The sequence below is a fragment of the Schistocerca piceifrons genome, chromosome 4 (genome assembly GCF_021461385.2).
Source record: "Schistocerca piceifrons isolate TAMUIC-IGC-003096 chromosome 4, iqSchPice1.1, whole genome shotgun sequence".
NCBI classification, from domain to species: Eukaryota; Metazoa; Arthropoda; class Insecta; order Orthoptera; family Acrididae; genus Schistocerca; species Schistocerca piceifrons.
In genome coordinates, this window is record NC_060141.1 from 611468105 (window position 1) to 611492749 (window position 24645).

Sequence of the window (24645 nt, forward strand, 5' to 3'; positions counted from 1 at the left end):
CCTTGATTTCTATCTCACCATCTATGGCCGTCCTATCGCCCTCACCCCCACCCTCAAGTACCTTGGCATCACCCTCGACCGTCGCCTCTCCTGGAGCCCCCATCTCCGGACAATCCAAGCCAAGGCACGCTCCCGACTCCGTCTCCTCTAGCTTTTAGTATGGAGTTGACACCTTTGGTCATCTACATAGGACAGTCGCGGGAGCCTGATGTCATAAAGTCGATCCGTGTGCGTCTGCAGTGTTTCCCATTATCTTAACGACTGTTACTCTCTGTCTCGTCTAATAGCTTCCTCAAGAGCTCACAGTATATTTGGAAGGTTAGGCCGATAGCGCTCAGACACTTCTGTTGCGTTTGGCGTACGAGACCATAGTGAGATACTGACGACGGCGAAATGAACAGGCATCTGGTGAGCATTTATCGCCTATTGTTTTCTCAATGTGAGACGTTCCCACCCAGGGTAGTTTGCGAATTATACCGCCTCGTAACATTTTCACAAATATAAACGTATGTTTCAAGTATACAGAGCCTATGGTCTACATTTTCTTGTAACTATGAAAATTACGTCCGCCCCTCGTGGTCTCGCGGTAGCGTTCTCGCTTCCCGAGCACGGGGTCCCGGGTTCGATTCCCGGCGGGGTTAGGAATTTTTCCTGCCTCGAGATGACTGGGTGTTGTGTTGTCTTCATCATCATCATTCATTCCCATTACGGTCGGAGGAAGGCAACGGCAAACCACCTCCATTAGGACCTTGCCTAGTAAAGCGGTGCGGCTCTCCCGCACCGTTCCCCTACGCTCTGTAAAGAAGCATGGGACTTCATTTCCATATGTCCTGAGAAATTAGTACCCAGAACAACCACCTCTGCCCGTAATAACGGCCTTCATACGCCTGGGCATTGAGTCAAACAGAGCTCGGATGGCGTGTACAGGTACAGCTGCCCATGCAGCTTCGGTACGATACCACAGTTCATCAAGAGTGGTGACTGGCGTATTGTGACGAGCCAGTTGCTCGGCCACGATTGACCAGACGTTTTCAATTGGTGAGAGATCTGAAGAATGTGCTGGCCAGGGCAGCAGTCGAACATTTTCTGTATCCAGAAAGGCCCGTACAGGACCTGCAACATGCGGTCGTGCATTATCCTGCTGAAATGTAGGGTTTCGCAGGGATCGAATGAAGGGTAGAGCTACGGGTCGTAACACAAGTGAAATATAACGTCCACTGTTCAAAGCGCCGTCAATGCGAACAAGAGGTGACCGAAACGTGTTACCAATGTCACCCCATACCATCACGCAGGGTAATACGTCAGTATGGCGATGACGAATACACGCTTCCAATGTGCGCTCACCGCGATGTCGCCAAACACGGATGCGACCATCATGATGCTGTAAACAAAACCTGGATTCAGCCGAAAAAATGACGTTTTTCCATTCGTGCACCCAGGTTCGTCGTTGAGCACACCATCGCACGCGCTCCTGTCTGTGATGCAGCGTCAAGGGTAACCGCAGCTGTGGTCCCAGAGCTGATAGTCCGTGCTGCTGTAAACGTTATTGTCTTGCTAACGTCCCCATCTGTTAACTCAGGGATCGAGACGTGACTGCACGATCCGTTACAGCCATGCGGATAAGATGCCTGTCATCTCGACTGCTAGTGACACGAGGCTGTTAAGATCCAGCACGGCGTTCCGTATTACCCTCCTGAACCCACCGATTCCATATTCTGCTAACAGTCATTGGATCTCGACCAACGCGAACAGCAATGTCGCGATACGATAAACCGCAATCGCGATAGGCTACAATCCGACCTTTATCAAAGTCGGAAACGTGATGGTACGCATTTCTCCTCTTTACACGAGGCATCACAACAATGTTTCACCAGGCAACGCCGGTCAAAGGCTATTTGTGTATGACAAATCGTTTGGAAACTTTCTTCATGTCAACACTTTGTAGGTGTCGCCACCGGCGTCAACCTTGTATGAATGCTCTGAAAAGCTAATCATTTGCTTATCACAGCATCTTCTTCTTGTCGGTTACATTTCGCGTCTGTAACACGTCATCTTCGTGGTTTGGCAATTTCAATGGCCGGTAGTGTACTTATTTACTTATTTCTGTATAACTCTGGAATGTTATAAGTAATTATAATATTCAAAAACTGTACAGTTTGAATACTCTTGGACCGCTAAGTGCTGATGGCCGCCACGAGTCAGCCTTGAGGTATCGAAAACTGGTCATTATAGACAGAGATAAAATTCACCTATTGTTTACAATTCCTGTCATTTTGTAGAACAATACAACGTTTAGTAATTGTTGACTGTAACACAAAGAGTCGTAGCGTAAAGAGCAAACATTATCTTAATAACGCAGTGTATATGAAATTTCTCTTCGATAAGAAAGGAAAGTATATTAACATTTAATGTGCCATTGACGACTTGATGATTAGACACGGAACACATATTTCGGACAGGGCAAGGATGAGAAAGGAAACTGGCTTTGTTTACTTCAATGAGCCACACAATTACTCACCTTATGCTGTTTAGCGAAATCACGGGATTTCTAAATGTTTACGGCCGGATGGGCATTAGAATGATCTAACCAGCAAACCCCTCGGCATGCCAAGAAAATCGTAGCCATAGCCTTCCTCGATGACAAAGATTGACAGGCTTTCTTCAATTTGCATGTAGAATTCGTATGACCCTAAACAATGGACTGTCGTTTCGTTCCGTCGTTTACGTATGCCACACAAGTTTAGTCACTTCACAGTAACCTTCGAAAAAACTTTCTTCTTCCGCGTCGTAGCGCGAAAGGTAATCGGAGCCAAATTGTTTGGTTTTGTGGAACTCCGTAAGCAGTACAAACATAAATACAAGTCTTTTAAATCGGAAGTGTGGGCCAAATGGTTGCACAAAAAATCCGAAGAAATCGACAAAATAATTGTTGTCGGAAGTAAAAAAGCAAGGATGTTAACATTAAAAGTACAATGGGAATTACACTGTTAAATGCAGAGGAGAGAGCGGATAGATTGAAAGAGTACATTGAAGGCCTCTATGAGAGGTAATACTCGTCTCATGACGAAAGAAAATAAGAAACAGGAGTTGATATAGAAGAGATAGGGGATCCAGTATTAGAATTAGAATTTAAAACAACTTTGGAAAACTCAAGGTCCAATGAGGCTAAGGCAACGAAAAACATTCCATCAGTATTTCTAAACGCAACAAAACGACTATTCACTTTGGTGTGTAGAATGTTTGTGTCCGGCGATATATCGTCCGACTTGAGGAAAAACTTAATCCACACAATTCCCAATACTGAAAGACTTAATAACGCGTGAATTGTCGCACGAACAGCTTTACACGACATTCATCCAAGCTCCTGACAAGAATAACATCCCGAAGAGTGGAAAAGAAAATTGAAAATGTGTTAGATGATGATCTGTATGGCTTTAGGAAAGGGAAAAATATCAGACTGGCAGTCTGGCGTTGAGATTGCTAATGGAAGCAAGACTAAAGATAAGTCAAGACACGTTCATAGGAAAAAGCACTCGAAAATCTAAAATGGTGCAAGATGTTCGAAATTCTGAGAAAAATATGGGTAAGCTGTAGGGAGAGAAGGGTAATGTATAAGAAGTACAAGAGATAAGACGAAAAAACAAGTGTGGAAGACCGAGAACGAAGTGCTCGGATTAAAATGGTGTAAGACAGGAATGTGGTCTTCCTCCTCATGGGAATAAAATAATGATTCAGGAGTGGAATTAAAATTCAAGGAAAAGGATATCAATGACACGATTCGCTGATGACATTATTATCCTGAGTGAAAGTGATGAAGACTTACATGTTCTGATAAATGGAATGAACAATCCAGTAATTACGGAATATGGATTGAGAGAAAATAGAAGAAAGATGAAACCAATGAGAAGTAGCAGAAATGAGAGCCGCGAGAAACTGAAAATCACGATTCATGGTTACGAAGTAGATGAAGTTAACAAATTCTGCTATCTAGGCAGCAAAATAACCAAAGAGGGAGGGAGCAATGAGAACATCAAAAGCACACTAGCACTGGCAAATATCGGATTCCTGGCCAAGAGAAGTCTAGAAGCATCATACGTAGGCCTTAATTTCAGGCAGAAATTTCTGAGAATGTGCGTTTGGAGCGTAGTATTGTATGGTAGTGAAACATGAACTGCGGGAAAAGCGGAAAAGAAGAGAATCTAAGTATTTGATATGTCGTGCTACAGAAGAACGTTGCAAATTAGGTGTACTGTTAAGGTATGGAATGAGCGATTCCCCGGATAATCGACTTGGAAAGGAATACATGGAAAATACTGACCAGGAGACAGGAGGGTTAGACATCTGATAAGACATCAGGGAATGAGTTTTTCCCTTACAGAGGAAGCTGTAAGGGGAAAAACTATAGATGAAGACAAACTGGAAAGCATCCTGCAAATAATTGATGATGTAGGTTACAAGCGATACCCTAAGATGAAGAGGTTGGCGCAGGAGAGCATGAAACATGAAATATGTGTTTATATTTTCTTTAGCGGAGCAAGTTGCAATTACGCTCGTATTCTTCATGAGTACATCGTAACATATGTCACTGAATCAGTCATATTCGGCTCTGCAGTTTCATGATCATTCATGTCTCTTTATAATTTACTAACGTTCTAAACGCAAAAATGTAATCACTATTTTGTTAATTAAGTGAAAAATAATTAAAAAACTAACATTAATCTTACGGCTGAATTTCTCGTCGCTAGGGGCTCTTGCGTCCTCAAATGGTAACAATTTTCACAGTCGTGAGTGTTGCGACTGTAATGTTAAACTGCGGTGTATTGCTGACTCATAATAACGTCCGACTTCGCACTACTAACAACGCTCTACAACTTTTACAGGATTGCAATTGGTGCTAGTTGGACCATCCTCCATATAGCCCCGACCTAGCCTTTAGCAACTTCCATATCTTCTAGCACCTGCAAACTTTTTTTGTGGTCAAAAAATTACACAAAGATGACGAGCTCAAAGAACATGGTTGATAACACAAGCGGCAACGTTTTGTGAGGAAGGTGTAGAAAAAATTGTGGCGCGCTATGACAAGTGCCTACAAAATTGTGGAAGCTATGTGGGAAGATATTTCAAGACCTTTAGTTTATTTCTAACAAAGACCTATTTACTGTGTGTGCTCGTTTTGTGTTTATTACCAAATGGGACTTACTTCCTGGACGCGCCTCGTATAATATTTCATTAATTAACCGCGAGCTGCTGCTCTCCTTTTCTCTAGGAGTGTTTCTGAATGAGATTCATGCAATAGTTAATTGGATGTAATGGCATTATACAGGCTATATTTAATGCTCCAGAAAGATAGGGGAAAACGAAACAAAGGTTTACTGTATTTCCAACCTAACTCAAGCGTTTGGCCTTTACCACATAGTACTCTCTGAAAACTGTATTCTTATTAATTTCTGTATTTGGAATTAATGGTAGAAGTGACAAGTACACATGAAACACATCACACATTGACTGATAGTGCACATACTTATAACTGGATGAAGATTCCAGCCTAACTTTCTAATTAGTAGCAACTGTTAAATATTGCAATGGCAATGTGGAAAATAACAAGGTATTTAGCTTGCGTGGAAATGGAGTGCAGCATGTCTCGAAACAGGAAAGCTCTACATAGTGAAGGGAAAATGTACTTTTTCGGGGCAACAGTAATACATTGTTAGAAAGCGTGTGAACTCTAAATCCGTCACAAATCATAATGTTACGACATATGGGCGAACAAGCCTGAAATGTTTCAGACCTTTATCCCTTCAGAACTTACGAGAGAATCGAGAAGTAGAAGGTAGAAAGAGAAAAACAATTTCTTTTAAATATTATACGTAGGATAGGGAATGTCTAATACAAAAATCCCTGTATCCCAATATGAACGCTTGTGGTTTGATGTGCCCGACATCTTCTGTCTCTTCCTTCAGGTTTCTGGGATTTAAAAGTGATATGGTAGAAAGAGCTGTTTAGTAAATAATGTAGCCTCCACAAGTTAATTAAACTTACCATACATATTTAGCAAAACCAGATATCCAAATACGAACTCGCTTTTCACTTGCGGGGTTTCGTTCCTTTCGACCGCTACCAGCACGTGAGAAAATTCTCAAAATTTCGTTTATTTTGTGACAAGTGAAAATTCATACGACAGCAGCGACGTAACTTTGTTCAAATGCCACAATGATAATAAACAGGAAAACAATAAAGAAAACGCTTGTAATTTTTCCTCCTATCTATGTAATTATGTAGTTCTCAATTCGTTCGAACAATCAATCATTCATAATAGGAAACACAGTCATAACTCAGTAACTCAAAATGATTCAGATATTTTACTTGTTAGAATGAAATCAGGCGATGATTCTTCTTCTCTGCAGGCTCGTGCTTTGCGGCAGTCCGCTAATCTGTACAAATAAAATGCCTCGTATTTTTGGGAGCGTTGTATAATCAGTCGGGAAACCTCAGATCAAGCGGATATTTGGCTTTGATGAAGTTAAACCTTCCGAAGAAGTAATGGAGCTCTTGGATTATTAAATGCAGGTTCGTATCCAGTCTTTCGGAAGTTCCCTTCTGATTAACAACTACGCAATATATCGATGAATATCATTAATTTTCAAATGTCAAATAATGTAAATTGTTACACATATTTTGTATGAAGGAGCAATATTAATCGTACAATTTCGCATCAGTTATCTTTTGTCATAAATCTCAGTATTCAGATTACAATTCTTCAAACAATGCTCATGCTAATCGGCACGAAGACAATTTTCGGAAGCTTTTTTCTAACAACCACCAGAGAGAGAGTACTACAAAGAATAATTATGCGCTTGTGGCATAGCTATTGTATGAAACCACTTTGCACATGGATTCTGCGAGTATGAAGATAGAAAATTAGTAAACGTCATTCAACGTCAACAACAACAACAATTCATCGAATATAAAGAGATATTACACGCTACAGCCTACGGAGGTATGAGGCATTTACATAGGGCTGTTTTTCTTATGAAAGTCATTTGTTGTGGTTCGACTAAGGCTTTGGAAAGGAAACTGCACACAAACTTCACTGTAATGAAATACCGTAAAGTACACAACGGGTTGTTATATATTTAATATCAAGAAAGTTCTTTACTGTGCATCTCGTTGTGGTACATGACAACCGCTGAAGTTGACAGGAACCTCTCTTTGTGCAACAGGTGGTCTCGGCTGTGCTGCTGATGCTGGCGCTGTGTTTCGCGACGCTGCAGGCGAGCCCGGTGGCTGACCCGCATCATAACCATTGGTACTGGGATAACCCCCACCCGGACTATGGGTGGAACCACCCCTACGGGTGGTGAATGTCACTACGGATACCCACACCGACACCACTGTGACTACTACTGAGACAAAGTTATTCTGCCTCCTATTTCTGAATTGTATACTTTCTGGCTAACGACGATAACGACCATACATGCATTTTCTTTGACTCTTTGCCCTGGTCGCCGCACGGATATATTGTTCTACTTTCAATGTGTGTGTCCTTCGATGCGATGTTAGTGTCACATTACAAGAATTTCATAGCAACATTAGTGTGAAAAGAAATGAATTACTCTGAAAGCAGTGCCCACTTAGTTATTGTTTCAGATCATGCAACCACTGATGAATCAATTGCTACATTTTACGTAGATTAGTCAATGGAATTCATTTCTGTATATTTATTCGGAAATCTATTGCCTTAAATTAACGAGTTTTTTACGTTTATCAGTTGAAGACATACTCTAAACGTCCTTTTTACGTTAGACTATGTAAAAATATCTATGCAATAAATCTCATTTGCAAACTTGAACCTAACAGAAAAAAACTTTCTTCTCCCTGTCAAAAATGCTTTACAATCAGTCTCGTTTATTGTCATCTGTGGTAACTTTTACACTCTACTGTGAAGTATGAACAGACAACAATTGCACCTGACTTTTCTCCTAGATGTCATTTAATTACTTTTCAATTATTCCCGCAGCTTCACGGATAACACCATAATGGAGCAATAATGAATGGTTGATTGACATATAATTATCGCATATAGGAAAGAGTTATTTGTTCCAGTACAATTCCACAAAAATCATTTCCAGTTTTAAATTAATTTACAAAAAAAAATGGTTCAAATGGCTGTGAGTGCTATGGGACTTAACAGCTGAGGTCATCAGTACCCTAGAACTTAGAACTACTTAAACCTGACTAACCTAAGGACATCACACACATCCATGCCCGAGGCAGGATTCGAGCCTGCGACCGTAGTGGTCGCGCGGTTCTAGATTGAAGCGCCTAGAACCGCTCGGCCACACCGGCCGGCATTAATTTACATTCTGTTGTTATGTATAATAATTTCCAGCTCCACTAAAATATGCTTTTCATGGCCAGGCTATGAAGGACAATGATTTAAAGCCATTAATATTAAACAAAACGTGACAAATACTTGAAAATTCGTAATGTTTCTTGGAGTTGTCGTGTTTAGAATGAACATTACTAAAAGAGACACACAGATCAACCGTTTAACAACGGCTTCGAACGAGGTTCATCTAATTGTAGTTGTCCAGTTCCGTACGTAAGAAATCTTTGATTTTTAGCGATTGCAATCAAGAGTATTGTGCAAATTCATCATCAGGAAATATCATAGATATCATTATGTTATAAATGTGCAGTGTTTCACATAATACGCGTAAATCAGATAAATATGCCGGTCGCGGTGAACGTGCGGTTCTAGGCGCTTCAGTACGGAACCGCGGGACTGCTATGGTCGCAGGTTCGAACCCTGCCTCGTGCATGGATGTGTGTGATGTCCTTAGGTTAGTTAGGTTTAAGTAGTTCTAAGATCTAGGGGACTGATGACCTAAGATGTTAAGTCTCATAGTGCTCAGAGCCATTTGAACCATTAAGATAAATATGGCAGCATTTCTGTACTAGTACAGTGGCAATAAATCAATGGAACGAAAGTAAAATGCAATGGAAAATGTGACCTACTGTGTTCTAAGGCAAATCTAAAACAACATTCACGTACCACAGTATTTCTTACATTTACATTTACAAGTAACTCACCAATTTATCGTATTCTTGCACTGATGTTGTACTTACATTAAAGCACTGTGTACATCTGTCCGCTACAGAGAAGACGATAACAGCTGTAGAACTGACTGGAAATGGATAGCTTGTATTTAAGGAGATACAACAATAAATAAGAGTTAAGTCAGAAGTCTTTACCTACACTAAGGCAACTGCACGTTTGCTGCACTACGCAATGAGTTGGAATAGAGGCAAAAACAATGACATACGAATGAACGCTCCTGCAATTTGTAGTCTTCTGGTCTGCGTTGTTGACTCTCGATCACGGGGACCCGGCTTCAGTTTCCGGCCTCGTCAGGGATCTTCACTGCTCGGGACTAGGTGTGTGTGTGTGTGAGTGTGTGTGTGTGTGTGTGTGTGTGTGTGTGTGTGTGTGTCTTGCACACCGAAGGTATCTGATTGTACTTTCGATTTCCTGTGGAATTTTGTTTGCCGCCATTTGATCATGCATTCCCTGCACTTGCTATATAGTTCATTCCTAAGTAAGTTACATTGCTGTGTTCCTGTCCTTCCCTCAACATTTTGTAATTTACTTTGCGTTTTAGAGAACTTTGTTCTCTCTTCTACATTGAAAGGTGGCTACACTGAGCCACAGCGCCACAGATTGCGCCAAAGAGTATTATTCAGCCGCCTCCACTGGCAGTTCTTGTCGAGAAGTCGTGGTGGAGAGTGCTTGCTGAGAAGTCGTAGTGGAGAGTTCTTGTCGAGAAGTCGTGGTGGAGAGTGCTTGTTGAGATGTAGCAGTGGTGAGTCGTTATTGAGAAGTTCCCATGGAGTGTGCTTGTTCAGAACTTATAGCATTGTTTTGATGGGCTAGACACCAGATGTTGTTGGATTAGGGATGCAGTAATGTGCTTTTCGTCAATATATATGAAGGTAAAAAAAAATCCTTTTTTTTCTATTATTTCAAAGTCTTGAACAATAATGCCTATTGGTTACAGGTTCAGTCAACAAAGCATCTGGCTCGTGTTCTTGTATTAGACTGTATTTCTGGTTTCTATGTGCAATTATAGTATTTCTGGCTTTTTTTAATTACTTCAGTATAAATGGTGTTTAAAATATCTGGTGTTGTTGAGGAGGAACCGTGCCAGATGAGTACGTTGAAGCACACTTCCACACACAGAACAGCTACACTTGTGTTTTGTTGTTTCCTAGGTTTTATAGTTGCTGGGGACTTAATTAATTGTGTTAACGGAAGTTTTCTCTCATTCTTTGTTGTTATTCTATGCAGTCAGATTGCGTACTAATACTAATCAGGGCCAACCGTTTACGAGACAGCGTAACCGGACAGACAGCGACTAAAAATTAAAAAGTATTTGCATTCTTTACAGATTAATTAAGCCCCCATGCACGTGGCGACCCTGCCAGGATCGCCCCTTGGAATTATTCTGATTGTAAAAATAGCAGACAGTAGGATTTTGTAGTAATTTGTAGTTTGGTAATTGTAGTCTATATTACATGTGTAGATTTGGTAATTGTCATTCTTTTAATGGTATTTTTTGCAGAATTTAATTTTTGATGTCTTGTATACGCGTTTGACAATTTTGTGCAATTATGAAGATTTCAATTGTTCGTTAATCATGTTTGAGGGGAGCATTTCGTGTGAATGATACTGTTGGTGATAAAGTGTCGTTGTGTGTAATTTTCATATAGTGACGAGTTTTGTGTGTTTTGTAAATGATTACGCGATCGATGAAAAAGGCAAAAATGATGGATAGTCAGAATGACGAAATTGTTGACATGGCGAACTCGCCAACACAGGAGAACAGTATGATGAATAATGAAGTTGAAAACAATTTAATAAGTCGGGAAAATAGTCCGGAACCAGTTCAAAATTTTTCACAATCAAAAAATTTTCAGAATACGAGATTAACGACAGAAGATTCTGGAATAGTGTCGAACACAGATGGCTTTACAGCTTTGACGGAAGAAGTTGATTTTGCGGGAAATGTTAGGGGCGAAAGGAATTTCGAGCAAGTTAATATGGAGCAGTTGATGAGTGCAATATTAAATTTGGGATCACAGTTAGACTCACAAATAGGAACAATTAAAACTGATATGGGAACAATGGAAACACAGTTTACATCTGAATTAAAAACACAGATGGGAACAATGGAAATACGGTTAGACTCATTGGGATCAAAGTTAGGATCTGAATTGAAAACAGTGGCAACACGGCTAGAAACTGAGATGGAGACAATGGCAACACGGTTAAGCTTACGAATAGGGACACGTTTCAGAAATACGAAAAATGAATCAAAGAAAGAAATTAGAGAAGTACAACCGATTTTGAATGCTCACAATAATAGTTTAATTTCAATAGAAATTAGACAAGAGGAACAGAACAGCGAACAGGAAGAAAGAGATCGCGTGATAGTACAAAAATTTTCAGAGTTAAATTTACAACGTGCACACGATAAGGAAGAAATACTTGAAAGAATCGAGGAATCCGTATCAAATGACAGAATAAATAACTTAACGTAACAGTATGAACAGTTAACTACTAAATGTGACAATACCGAAACCCGAGTCGTGACACTTACGGAAGACGTTTCTGTGAAAGAAAAATTAGGTGACTCATCGGAAAGAGTTGAGGAGATCTCAGATAAACTGACAAGTCTTAGTTTAAATGGGGACAGAGATTCAGATGATACAGCTCCACTGCCATTTGCAGAAACCGAAGAGTACCAGAGCATTAATAAACATGTTGAAAATCAGGGAAAATTTAATGAACGCGTTAAAAGGGAATTTGAGGCATTACAAAAGCAAGTCAAACAAATTGAAGGCGAAATCGTAGGAAAAGACAGCAAAAGAAATTTAGAATCACAGATAGCAGAGGGGTTTGAAGAAAATAATTTGTTTCATTTACGAGATGCAACAAGAGAGCGCCAGGCGCGCGAACTTGACAAAAATCGACGTTCGGACTGGGACAGACGCGGTAGGTCTTTGTCGCCACGAGGAGAAAACTTTGACTATAAACACTTCTTAACTGTTTGGAAATTTAAGATCATTCGCAATTCTAAGAACGACATATATCCATGTTCATGGTTAGATCAATATATGTACGCACTTCCACCAAATTGGCCACTAAGTCACAAACTGGAAATTATGTGCGGCTATTTATGTCCTCAGGGGATTCACTACACTAAGTGAAAATGTGCCATAGCGTGCACAGGGCCCCGAGCTGCAGTGGTGCTATTTCCCTTTTAGTTTTCTGCACCGCTGCCTACTCTTCTACTATTCTTTGTATCTATCAAAACAACTCTTCAACTATCCATCTATCTAGAGAGTCGGTAAAGAATAACCGGATATGACTATTTTACCCAAAAGTGATTTCGGAAGTTACCGTTTGGACTTACCATATCTTCTGCAGCATTCATTCGTAGTTTAAACGAAATTTTACCTGTTTATCTTCGTGACAATATTACTTCATATGTTGACGATATACTTATTGCTAAACGTTCTTGGAGTGAGCACAACAAAATTTTGGATTCATTATTACGTATTTTTGCAAGAGTTGGCATTACAGTGAACTTGGAAAAATCTGAATTTGGTAGTTCTCAGGTGAAATTTCTTGGTCATATTATTTCTACAGAAGGTATTCTCCCTGATCCAGAGAAACTAGACGCTATTCGTAATTATGCTGTTCCTACCACAAAACGTGATGTTCGTAGTTTCCTTGGTGTCTGTAATTTTCTTAGACGCTTTGTTAGATTGGACAATTTGGCCACACCTCGTTTATGTGAACTATCCGGAAAGAATTCTAATCGGCGTTGGGATGAGGAAGCTCAGTCAGAATTTGAACAACTTCGTGGTGCTATAGTTGCTGCTCCACTTCTTTCACATCCGGATTTATCTAAAGATTTTTGTTAGACAGTATTATTTAGTTAGCAATGATATTCTTTTTAAACGAAAATCGATTGACAACTCTTTTTGGTTAGTTTGCATTCCTGATGAATGGGTTAATAAGTTGATTTGGTATACACATTTCAGTTATGCACACTTTGGTCCCAGAAAATGCTTTCATAAATTACGAGAAAATTGCTACTTCAGTAATATGGAAAAACGTATTCGATCTGTTCTTGCCAAAGGCAAATTATGTCAAAAGGCTAAACCGCCAACTATTTCTCACAGTGCGCCGTTGTTTCCTATCATTCCAGCAAAATTAAAGGACATGGCTGCAGTCGATTTGTTCGGTCCAGTGGTTCGTTCTACTAATGGTTTTGCGTACATTTTAGTAACAGTGGAATTGACATCAAAATATGTGTGTTTTACACCTTTACGCAATGCAACAGCTCGTTCAGTGTCTAATGCTTTCATCAAACATTTTCTTAAAGAAGTGGGTCATGTTGATAAGGTTATATCAGATAACGGATCACAGTTTCGCTCTAAGATTTGGTTTCGTACTCTACGGCGTAGCAAGATTAAACCAATTTTCATTTCACTTTTTCACCGTCAATCTAACGCTTCAGAGAGATGGATGAAGGAAATCAATAAATTGTGTCGACTTTACTGTCATCAGAACCACAGAACTTGGGATCAGTATCTTCATATTTTTCAAAACATTCTGAATGAACTCCCTAATGATTCAACTTCTTTACCGCCTATATTGATATTAAAAAATAAAGCACCGACAAATCGCATTTCTGAAATCGTTCCTTTTCCACCTACACGGAAACTGCGGCATTCTGAAGTTGTGAACCTGGCTCTGCAAAATATTGCATCAGCGGCTGCTAGAAGAGAGAAATCAGCTAAGCGCCCTGGTCGTTTAAAAAACCTTGTCAGTTGGTCAAAAGGTGTTAATTAAGTCTCATCGTTTGTCTCACAAAGGAAAAGGCTTGTGTCGCAAATTTTTTTCTGCTTTATAACGCTCCATATAGGATTCGCAAAATTATTCATGATAACACGGTCGAAGTAGAAACTCTTAAATCTCGGCGCTCTAAGGGAATACATCATATATCGAACGTTAAAATTTTTGTGGAATGACATACTTTTGAGACATCAACAGTTATACGTAAACATTCAGAGAATACAAGGATACCGCGCCGTGTTCCGGCGGCGGCACATACTCAAAGCGACAGTCAAGTCTGCAGGACGCACAAGGCAGTCGTTGACCGCAAACAATCACTTCCTACGTCACGCACCTACAGCTGATCGAGCGCTCAGTGCGAATGCACTGACAGCCGTAAACAAATACACAGTCTAATTTCTCTGATTAAATTCAGTATAAAGCTATAGTGACTTGATAAATTATGTTATTAACGTTCAGTATTTTTCAGGATACAGTTGTATAAAATATTTAAGAACTTCAGGTAAATTCTGTGTGTCCGACGTTAAGAGGACTTGCTATCGAGAAAATTTCAGGAAGAATGTAATTTCGAAGAAGAAAGTAATAAACTAAAAAGGTAACTATTAATTGAGTTTATTTTTCAGGTAACATTTCCACTTAGGTACGTACTTTATTCGTAATTTGCTGCTTGCGATTACGTGATTTATACTTTGTGTTAAATTTATGTTCTATGAATTTACCTGTGAAGCGACGTGCTTGCGTACATTTGCTTATTTTGACAATGTTTTATTAATGAACAGGGTTGTTACTTATGTATATTATGCATCGCTTGGCTGCACTGCTTATTTCACTGATGTCATATTTTTCTATTATGTACCTGCTGTGCTTATTTATTTAAATTTTAATTGTCACCTGATTAGTTGTGCTGATATGGTTATGTATGTAAGTTATACCTTGTGATTTATCTGCTTGCGCCTTCATGTTTACTTATTAAGATTACATATGAACATTTATTTGCTTATGCTGATATGATGATAATGACCTGTTTAATATGTAAGATATATATTTGCTGCTTTGCGTATGGATTGCATATTTATACATTTCTGTTTGTTGTCATAACTACTCTTTAATTTGGTATATAGAAATGCTGATATGAGGTGTACAAACATGGAGTTTAGGTCACACTATGGTATTAATTATAGATTGTTTGCTTGGCAGAGCCTCGTTGTAGGAATTGTTGACATTCTGTTCTCCACTGGTATATTTACTCGCTATTGCATGTTTTGCTTACGCTCAGTGCCTTATATTTTTAAGATAAGAAAATGAACTGCTATAATTCGACGAACGACATTAGTACAAGAAACTTCATAGAAGTCACATGAGTTGGAGGTTTTATGGAAGCTGTATAAATTTATGTTACTAGGAAGGAAGCTATCGACATGACATACCAACACTAGGTTTAGACCATTGACAGTTATTACACTGCATTCTTCGTAAGCAACTGAAATAGTAAGTGACACTTGACACAAGAAATACTCAACATGTTTGCTTCTGTTTTGCCATGATTCTTGAAGTGGTGTACATATTACGATCATTAAAACTCCGTACTCGTACTTACTTACTGAGAGTTATTCAAACTAAAGGCTGTTAGAGGTCATGTATGCATTTCTTTTATTTAGTGATGGACAAGGTAACCAAAATGTATTTTATAATTCACAATGAGTAGAAGATTTGGGTCAGATGGATTACGCAGAGGTTGTGTGTCGACATTGTGTTTTCGGATTGCGTGGGATGATGAATTGAAGTTTGCACTAGGATTTTATCTGTACTTGTTCGAGGAGACTGACTAGAGGAAAGAGTTGTTATAGAAGTGAAATGATATTGGCGATAAAGTTTATATGTGTCGACGTATTGAAGAGGTATTATTGAGGTATTGTGATTGTGTGAAGTTGATGATTATTGGAGTTTTGGTGGACAAGAGTTAAGGTAAATGATATTGATGATAAGGTTTATATGTAGCGACGTAAGAGGTATTATTGAAGTATTAAGTTTATGTGATGCTGATGATTATTGGAGTTTTGGTGGATAAGAGGTAAAGTAAGTGAGGAGCATATTTTTTTTTGTTGGTTTATACGGAACAAGGAAGATGAAGTTGGCCGACTAGAACACTCAAGTAGAAGGAAGATAGTCTACACACACACTTTGTTAAATCACTAAGCGGTATATACTTTTTTTTTGGAGAGAGGAAGTATTTGCATATCTTGGCACACTGACAGTTGTTCAGCAACCGTACATTTGATTTGGCTTGGCAAACATTGGTCTTGACATGATGACTATGACGTTGACTAACTATTATTGACTGTTATACACCGTTGCCGCTACTACTTGATATACATGTCGAACATCAAATCTTTAACAGAATTGCATTTACACAGTTAACACTGTTCAATTACACAGTAGCACTTAATGTGTTTGAAAGATGAGTGAGTGTGTTTTGTGTGTTTTCCTTTCCTAATCCCAAATAATGGGTACCGACCTATCTCCTAAATATTATTTTACTTGTTTGTTGTGGCTTGCACTGACACCCATAAGTATTATAGGTTTACTGATATTTGTGTATTTGTAATATTTAATATGACAATTATCTGATATCATTTGTGTGTTTGTTATAAATTGTATGTTTAGTGTAAGAGCATTGATAATAATTTTGTAAAAGCAATTGTGTGTGCCTTCAAACTGCTGTTCGTGCTTGCACCTATTCAACATTGCTGGGTGCCACTTGGAAATGTTTAATTTGTGCTGATGAACTGTGATGAACTGTTTAATTAGTGATATTGAATATTATGGACTGTTACGTGCACTTGCTCAACATTACTGGGTGCCACTGATGGAACTGATTCTACTGAAATGTCACTTGTTGGTGTCTGCACCTGCTCAACATTGCTAGGTGTCACTAATGGAACTGCTTCTACTGAGAAGATGTCACTTGTTAGTGTCTGCACCTGTTCAACATTGCTGGGTGCCACTGATGGAACTGTTTCTACTGAAATAATGTCACTTGTTGCTGTCTGCACCTGCTCAACATTGCTGGGTGCCACTGAAGGAACTGATTCTACTGAAATAATGTCACTTGTTGGTGTCTGCACCTGCTCAACATTGCTGGGTGCCACTGAAGGAACTGATTCTACTGAAATAATGTCATTTGTTGCTGTCTATTGGTTACAGGTTCAGTCAACAAAGCATCTGGCTCGTGTTCTTGCATTAGACTGTATTTCTGGTTTCTATGTGCAATTATAGTATTTCTGTTTTTTTTTAATTACTTCAGTATAAACGGTGCTTAAAATATCTGGTGTTGTTGAGGAGGAACCGTGCCAGATGAGTACGTTGAAGCACACTTCCACACACAGAACAGCTACACTTGTGTTTTGTTGCTTCCTAGGTTTTATAGTTGCTGGGGACTTAATTAATTAATTGTGTTAACGGAAGTTTTCTCTCATTCTTTGTTGTTATTCTATGCAGTCAGATTGCGTACTAATACTAATCAGGGCCAACCGTTTACGAGACTGCGTAACCGGACAGACAGCGACTATAAGTGCCTGGCAGAGGGTTCATCAAACCACCTTGACAATTCTCTATTATTCCAATCTCGTATAGTGCGCGGAAAGAACGAACACCTATACTTTTCCATACGATCTCTGATTTCCCTCGTTTTGTAATAACGATCGTTTCTCCCTATCTAGGTCGGCGTCAAGAAAATATTTTCACATTCGGTGAAAAAGGTTAGTGATTGGAATTTCATGAGAGAGATCCGCCGCAACGAAAAACGCCTTTGTTTTAATGAAATCCACCCCAAATCCTGTATAGTTTCAGTGACACGCTCTCCCCTATTTTGAAATAATACAAAACATGCTGCCCTTTTTTGCACTTTTTCGATGTTCTCCGTCAATCCTGTCTGGTAAGGATCCCACACCGCGCTGCAGTATTCTAAAAGAGGGCGGACAAGCATAGTGTAGGCAGTCTCCTTAGTAGCTCTGTTACATTTTCTAAGTGTCCTGCCAGTAAAACGCAGTCTTTGGTTAGCCTTCACCGCAACATTTTCTATGTGTTCCTTCCAAGTTAAGTTGTTCGTAATTGTAGTTCCAAGGTATTTAATTGAATTTTCCGCCTTTAGATTCGACTGATTTATCGTGTAACCGAAGTTTAACGACTTGCTTTTAGCACTCATATGGATAGCCTCACACTTTTCGTTATTTAGGTTCAATTGCCAATTTTTGCACAATACAGATGTCTTTTCTAAATCATTTTGCAATTTGTTTTGATCTTCTGATGTCTTTACTAGTCGATAAATGGCAGTGTCGTCTGAAAACAACCTAAGACGGCTGCTCAGATTGTCTCCCAAATCATTTATATAGATAAGGAACTGCAAACGGCCTATAACACTACCTTGACTTTCCATCAATTAGTACGAACTGTGACCTCTCTGACAGGAAATCACGTATCCAGCCACACAAATGAGACGATTTTTCATAATCATGAAATTTCACTACAAGCCGCTTGTATGGTACAGTGTCCAAAGCCTTCTGGAAATCCAAAAATGGGGAATCAATTTGAAATCCCTTGTCAATACCAATCAACACATCATGTGAGTAAAGAGCTAGTTGTGTTTCACAAGAACGATGTTTTCTAAGTCCATCTTGACTGTGTGTCGATAGATCATTTTCGTCGAGGTAAATCATAATGTTCGAACACAATATATGTTCCAAAATCCTGCTGCATATGGACGTTAATGATATGGGCCTGTAATTCAGTCGATTATAATTCAGTTGATTACTCCTACTACCTTTCTTGCAAATTGGTGTGCCCTGTGGTGTCAGTCATTACAGCCAGTAAATTTTGTTAATCTTTGTCCTGACATAGATTACAAGCTCCTTTACAGTGTCCCTTACTTTTCCAAGGTTAGGCGACTGACTAATAATGCCTATGAACTGGTGTTCATCTAAGCTTGTTGTTCTGTGTGTGATGGTGTTATCGTTGTGCACAGTGGCCAAATTCAAAGACTATTTAAGAAATCGTAGAAAAGAATAAGTATTGCACTAGCTGGTCTTTACATCATTTGTTTTACAACGAGCGTTGCACTTACTCTCCTCGACTCCGATCCAGATCAGCGACCCAAGTTTCACGTTAACGCTTATACGGGATGTCGCGTTTGGTTTCTTTTGATATTCGGCAGTTAGGGCGGCACAGTGGCTGTCAAATTCGTGGTAGAGATACTTTGTTCTATAATAGATTCTGATTTCATTTGTTTTGTACATAGTCGAGCACGACCTAGAAAACCAAGCAATTCTTAACAAGGGGAATTCAATGGAATTGTAGGAATTCGCGTCTCCATTTTCCTTGACAGAGGTGTCAGCGCAGGTGCGTTACCTGGAACCAGGAAGATACATGGACAGACGAGAAGCGTGAAACTAACGAAGCTTGTGAAACGGTGTCGACCATTGCACAAAGCAACTCGAATCTCGGAAACGTGGGAGTTCTGTGCAAAACAAATGCTGGAAAATGACGACGCAGATAGGAAAGAAATGGCAAAACATAGATTTGGCAGTTTAAAGAAAGCCTACCAAACTCATGGCCATTTCAGAGGAGCGTGGTGTTCATCAGCAGCCGCCTGAACGGAGATGTAATTGGGAAAGAATTACCAGTCACAAGGCTCTGTACAACCTTCGCATAGTTTGAATTGTAATCAAGAAGCTATAATCGGCCTCTGCTGAGCATCATAAAAGCTGCTTCCATAGTTGAAATGGACGACAGTGGGACGGCAGCTGGTATAAATTTATACAGGGTGAAAAGTATTTAAACCGACAAACTCCGGGAGGTTGTAGGGGACATCAAAACAAATATTTTTCCCTAATGTCATTTTTTCCTATGAGGAGTATTTAAACCGGTAGAGGAAGATTTATCTGGCAGCAAATTAATTGAACCAACAAACACATTTCCATTTTTATGACCAAGGGACAACACATTAACACAACCCAATTTCAATTGCAGTATATTTTCAAAAATGCTCTCATTGACACGTAAACACGGATCATGTTCTGTCTGACACGGGCAAAAACCCCAGGAGTATCCTGAATTGTTCCTGCTGCTGCTACTATCCGGGCAACAAGATCCTCTTCTGATGCAACAGGAGTTGCGTAAACAAGGCTGTGCATCTCTCCCCACACAAAAAGTCCAGAAGGAACATATCTGGGGATTGAGCAGGCCATGGTAAAGGATCACCTCTGGCAATCCACGTTTCTGGGAACCATCGGTCTAGGAATTGACGCACACGACGACTGAAATGTGCTGGCGCCCCGTCGTGTTGGAACGGCATGTGTTGTCTTGTACGGAGCGGGACGTCTTCCAGCAATTCTGGCAATGCTCTGGCGAGGAAATTGTAATAGTGACTGCCGTTTAACAGTCTAGGTAGGAGATACGGCCCAATTACACAGTCCCCAACAACACCGACCCACACATTAACGAAGAACCGTACTTAATGAGCGCTAGTAACTGTGGCATGTGGGTTATCCTCACTCCAAACATGCAAATTGTGGGTGTTGAAGACTCTATCACGCCCAAACGTTGCTTCATTGGTAAACAACACAGAGGATGGAAATGTAGGATGCATTTCACACTGTTCCAGGTACCACTGCGAAAACTGCTCTGGGTGGATAATCAACTGGTTCCAAGTTGTGGACACGCTGTAAGTGAAATGGACGTAACAATTGTTCTTGTAGGACTGTTCTTACATTCGTCAGATTCATCCCCACGTTACGTGCAATTGCACGAGTGCTGATTGAAGGATCCCGCTCCACGTGCTGCAAGTCAGCTTCCTCAACTTGCAGTGTTCTTACCGTGCGACGGCGTCCCGTTCAGGTAATCTGCTAAATGACCCGGTCTCACGCAGACGTTGGTACACAGCAGCAAAGGTCGTATGATGCGGATTACGGCGATTAGGATATTGTTGTTGATAAACCCGCTGTGCTGTTCGTCCGTTGTGATGCCCTATGTAGTATGCACCAACCATATCAGTGTACTCACTTGGGGTGTATCGCTCCATTAGTAAACAGAGACAATGCACTACTACACTGGTGGACAGCAGTTGCCTACAACTGAACAATGTAATACGCCCTCTAACAACTGAAGATCGTAATACGGCCTCTAACAACTGAAGAGTGTAATATGGCCTCCACAGGTTTAAATAATCCTCATAGGAAAAAATGACATTAGGGAAAATATTTGTTCTGATGTCCCCTATAGCCTCCCAGAGTTTGTCGGTTTAAATACTTTTCACCCTGTATTAAATATGAAGAAATTCCTACAGCTGTATTTAAGGTGTCGGTTTTATTTTGGCATCTAGTTTCAACGCTGTAACAACGTCATCTTCAGGCCCATACACTTGTTGACGTCAACTGCGTGAGATACGGACGTGCTCCGTGTGGAAGGTGGTTGAGTTACTAACCACCGTCCTCAGCTTTGCTGACTTGTGCCAGATGCTCTGTCCACTCGTGGTTGCAACTTCGTCTCCTTGCACAGTGGTCCATCACACGAGATAAATTACTGTTGCTTGCTATACTGTTTCCATTGTTTGCTATACTGTTTCCACCCCTCATTGTAGTCTGTGCTGTCTGCCACTCAGCTAGGTCTTCATCTACAGTTCGTTTAAAATTACTTGATATTTGACGACCGTCACTTGGCGATACATGGTTGCCGCATCGGTTACTGGTTGGTCAAAGGCGAGACGCAAACACGGCTGGTCACCTCACAAGCGCTGAAATGCTGTTCGTGTACTGCGGGGAAGTGCTGGAGGCTGCTGGCTTTAGGTATGGTCAGGAAACGAGATGCTCTGTCCACAGCCGATTTTAAACGACCATTGACTAAACTGCAGCAGAAAATACGTTTGGTAGCCCTGAATTCACATCGTGTCCTATCCTAACAACAATCTCTTGATGTGCAATGTAACCGAGAAAAGGGCAGTTAGCAACCTGCGGCAGAACTACTTGTTAATCACCCTCTCTTTGCTCACAGCGATTGAAACTGACTTGTACGAGGAAACTCAAGACAGAAAAAGAACTCGGTTTCAGTGCAAAACTCGAACTGTAACTTGTCGCTTCTTCTACACGAGGTGACACGATACCGATCGATGAGCAGTCCTGTTTGGAACTCATTTACAGGTTATAGGCGACACAAGGAGATTCCAAAAGAAAGAAGAATGATAGGAAGAAACGAGAAAATAAAAAAGTCAATACGATAATGAAAATGATGCAACAAAAGGTTAAAAATATAAAAGAAATTAGATTGACGCCAATTAATTGAAAATAATAACCAGTCTTTTGGTGAAGATTTAAAAAAGAAAAAAAAGTTGTTACCTGCCAATATTCGAACCCATCTCATATTACAGGGCAGATTGTGACGTTACTGCTGTGCTACCGAAACCATTCAGATTAGCTCGTTATATTTATTGCGTCTTGTGTGCCTCAGCGATATAGACAGCCGTACCGTAGGTGCAACCGCAACAGAGGGATATCTGTTGTGAGGCCAGACAAACGTGTGGTTCCTGAAGAGGGGTAGCAGCTTTTTCAGCAGTTGCAGGGGCTACAGTCTGGATGATTGACTGATCTGGCCTTGTAATATTAACAAAAACGCCCTTACTGTGCTGGTACTGTGAACGCCTGAAACCAAGGGGAAGCTACAGCCATGTAGCTTTACTGTATGGTTAAATGATGATGACGTTCTCTTGGGTAAAATATTCCGGAGGTAAAATAGTCCCCCATTCGGATATCCGGGCGGGAACTACTCAAGAGGACGTCGTTATTAGGAGAAAGAAAACTGGCGTTCTGCGTATCGGAGCGTGGAATGTCAGATCCCTTAATCGGATAGGTAGGTTAGAAAATTTAAAAAGAAAAATAGGTAGGTTAAAGTTATGTATGGTGGGAATTAGTGAAGTTCGGTGGCAGGAGGAACAAGACTTTTGGTCAGGTGATTACAGGGTGATAAACACAAAATCTAAGTAGGGGTAATGCAGGAGTAGGTTTAGTAATGAATAAAAAAATAGGAGCCCGTGTAAGCTACAACGAACGCATTATTGTAGCCAGGATAGAAACGAAGTCCACGCCTGCCACAGTGGTACAAGTTTATATGCCAACTAGCTCCGCAGACGACGAAGAGATCACAGATATGTATGAGGAGATAAAATAAAATATTCAGACAGTAAGGGGAACGAAAATGTAATAGTCATGCGGACTGGAATTCGAGAGTAGGAAAAGGAAGAGAAGGAAAACTTGTAGGTGAATATGGAATGGGGGCACGAATGAAAGAGGAAGCCGCCTGGTAGCATTTTGCGCAGAGCGTAACTGAATCATAGTTAACACTTGGTTTAAAAATCATGAAAGAAGGTAGTAAACATGAAAGAATCCTGGAGATACTAGAAGGTATCAGGTAGATTATATAATGGTAAGACAGAGATTTAGGGACCCGGTTTTAAATTTTAAGACATTTCCAGTGGCAGATGTGGACCCTGATCACAATCGATTGGTTATGAACTGTAGATTAAAACTGAAGAAACTGCGGAAGTGTAGAAATTTAAGGAGATGGGATCTGGATAAACTGAAAGAACTGTAGAGAGTAGAGACTGTAGAGAGTTTCAGAGAATTAAGGAACAATTGACAAGAACTGGGTAAAGAAGTACAGTAGAAGAAGAATAGGTGCCTTTGAGAGATGAAATAGTAAAGGCAGCAGAGGATCAAGGTAGGTGAAAGACGAGGGCTAGTAGAAATCCTTGGGTTACAGAACAGATATTGAACTTAACCGATGAAAGGGGAAAATATAAAAATTCAGCAAATGAAGTAGGCAGAAAGGAATACAAACGTCTGAAAAACGTGAAACTTCCTGGCAGATTAAAACTGTGTGCCGGACGGAGACTCGAACTCGAGACCTTTGCCTTTCGCGGGCAAGTGCTCTACTTCTGCAAGGTTCGCAGGAGAGCTTCTGTAAAGTTTGGAAAATAGGAGACGAGGTACTGGCAGAAGTAAAGCTGTGAGGACCGGGCGTGAGTCGTGGTGGGGTAGCTCAGATGGTGGAGCACTTGCCCGCGAAAGGCAAGGGTTCCGAGTTCGAGTCTCGGGCTGGCACACAGTTTTAATCTGCCAGGAAGTTTCATATCAGCGCACACTCCGCTGCCCGCTGCAGAATGAAAATCTCATTCCCGTCTCAAAAATGTGATCGACAGGAAGTGCAAGATGGCTAAACAGGGATGGTTAGAGGACAAAAGTAAAGATGTAGAGGCGTATTTCACTAGGGGTAAGATGGATACTGCCTACAGGAAAAGTAAAGAGACCTTTGGAGAAGAGAGAACCACTTGTATTAATATCAAGACCTCAGATGGAAAACCAGTTGTAAGCAATGAAGGGAAAGCAGAAAGGTTGGTGGACTATATACACTCCTGGAAATTGAAATAAGAACACCGTGAATTCATTGTCCCAGGAAGGGGAAACTTTATTGACACATTCCTGGGGTCAGATAAATCACATGATCACACTGACAGAACCACAGGCACGTAGACACAGGCAACAGAGCATGCACAATGTCGGCACTAGTACAGTGTATATCCACCTTTCGCAGCAATGCAGGCTGCTATTCTCCAATGGAGACGATCGTAGAGATGCTGGATGTAGTCCTGTGGAACGGCTAGCCATGCCATTTCC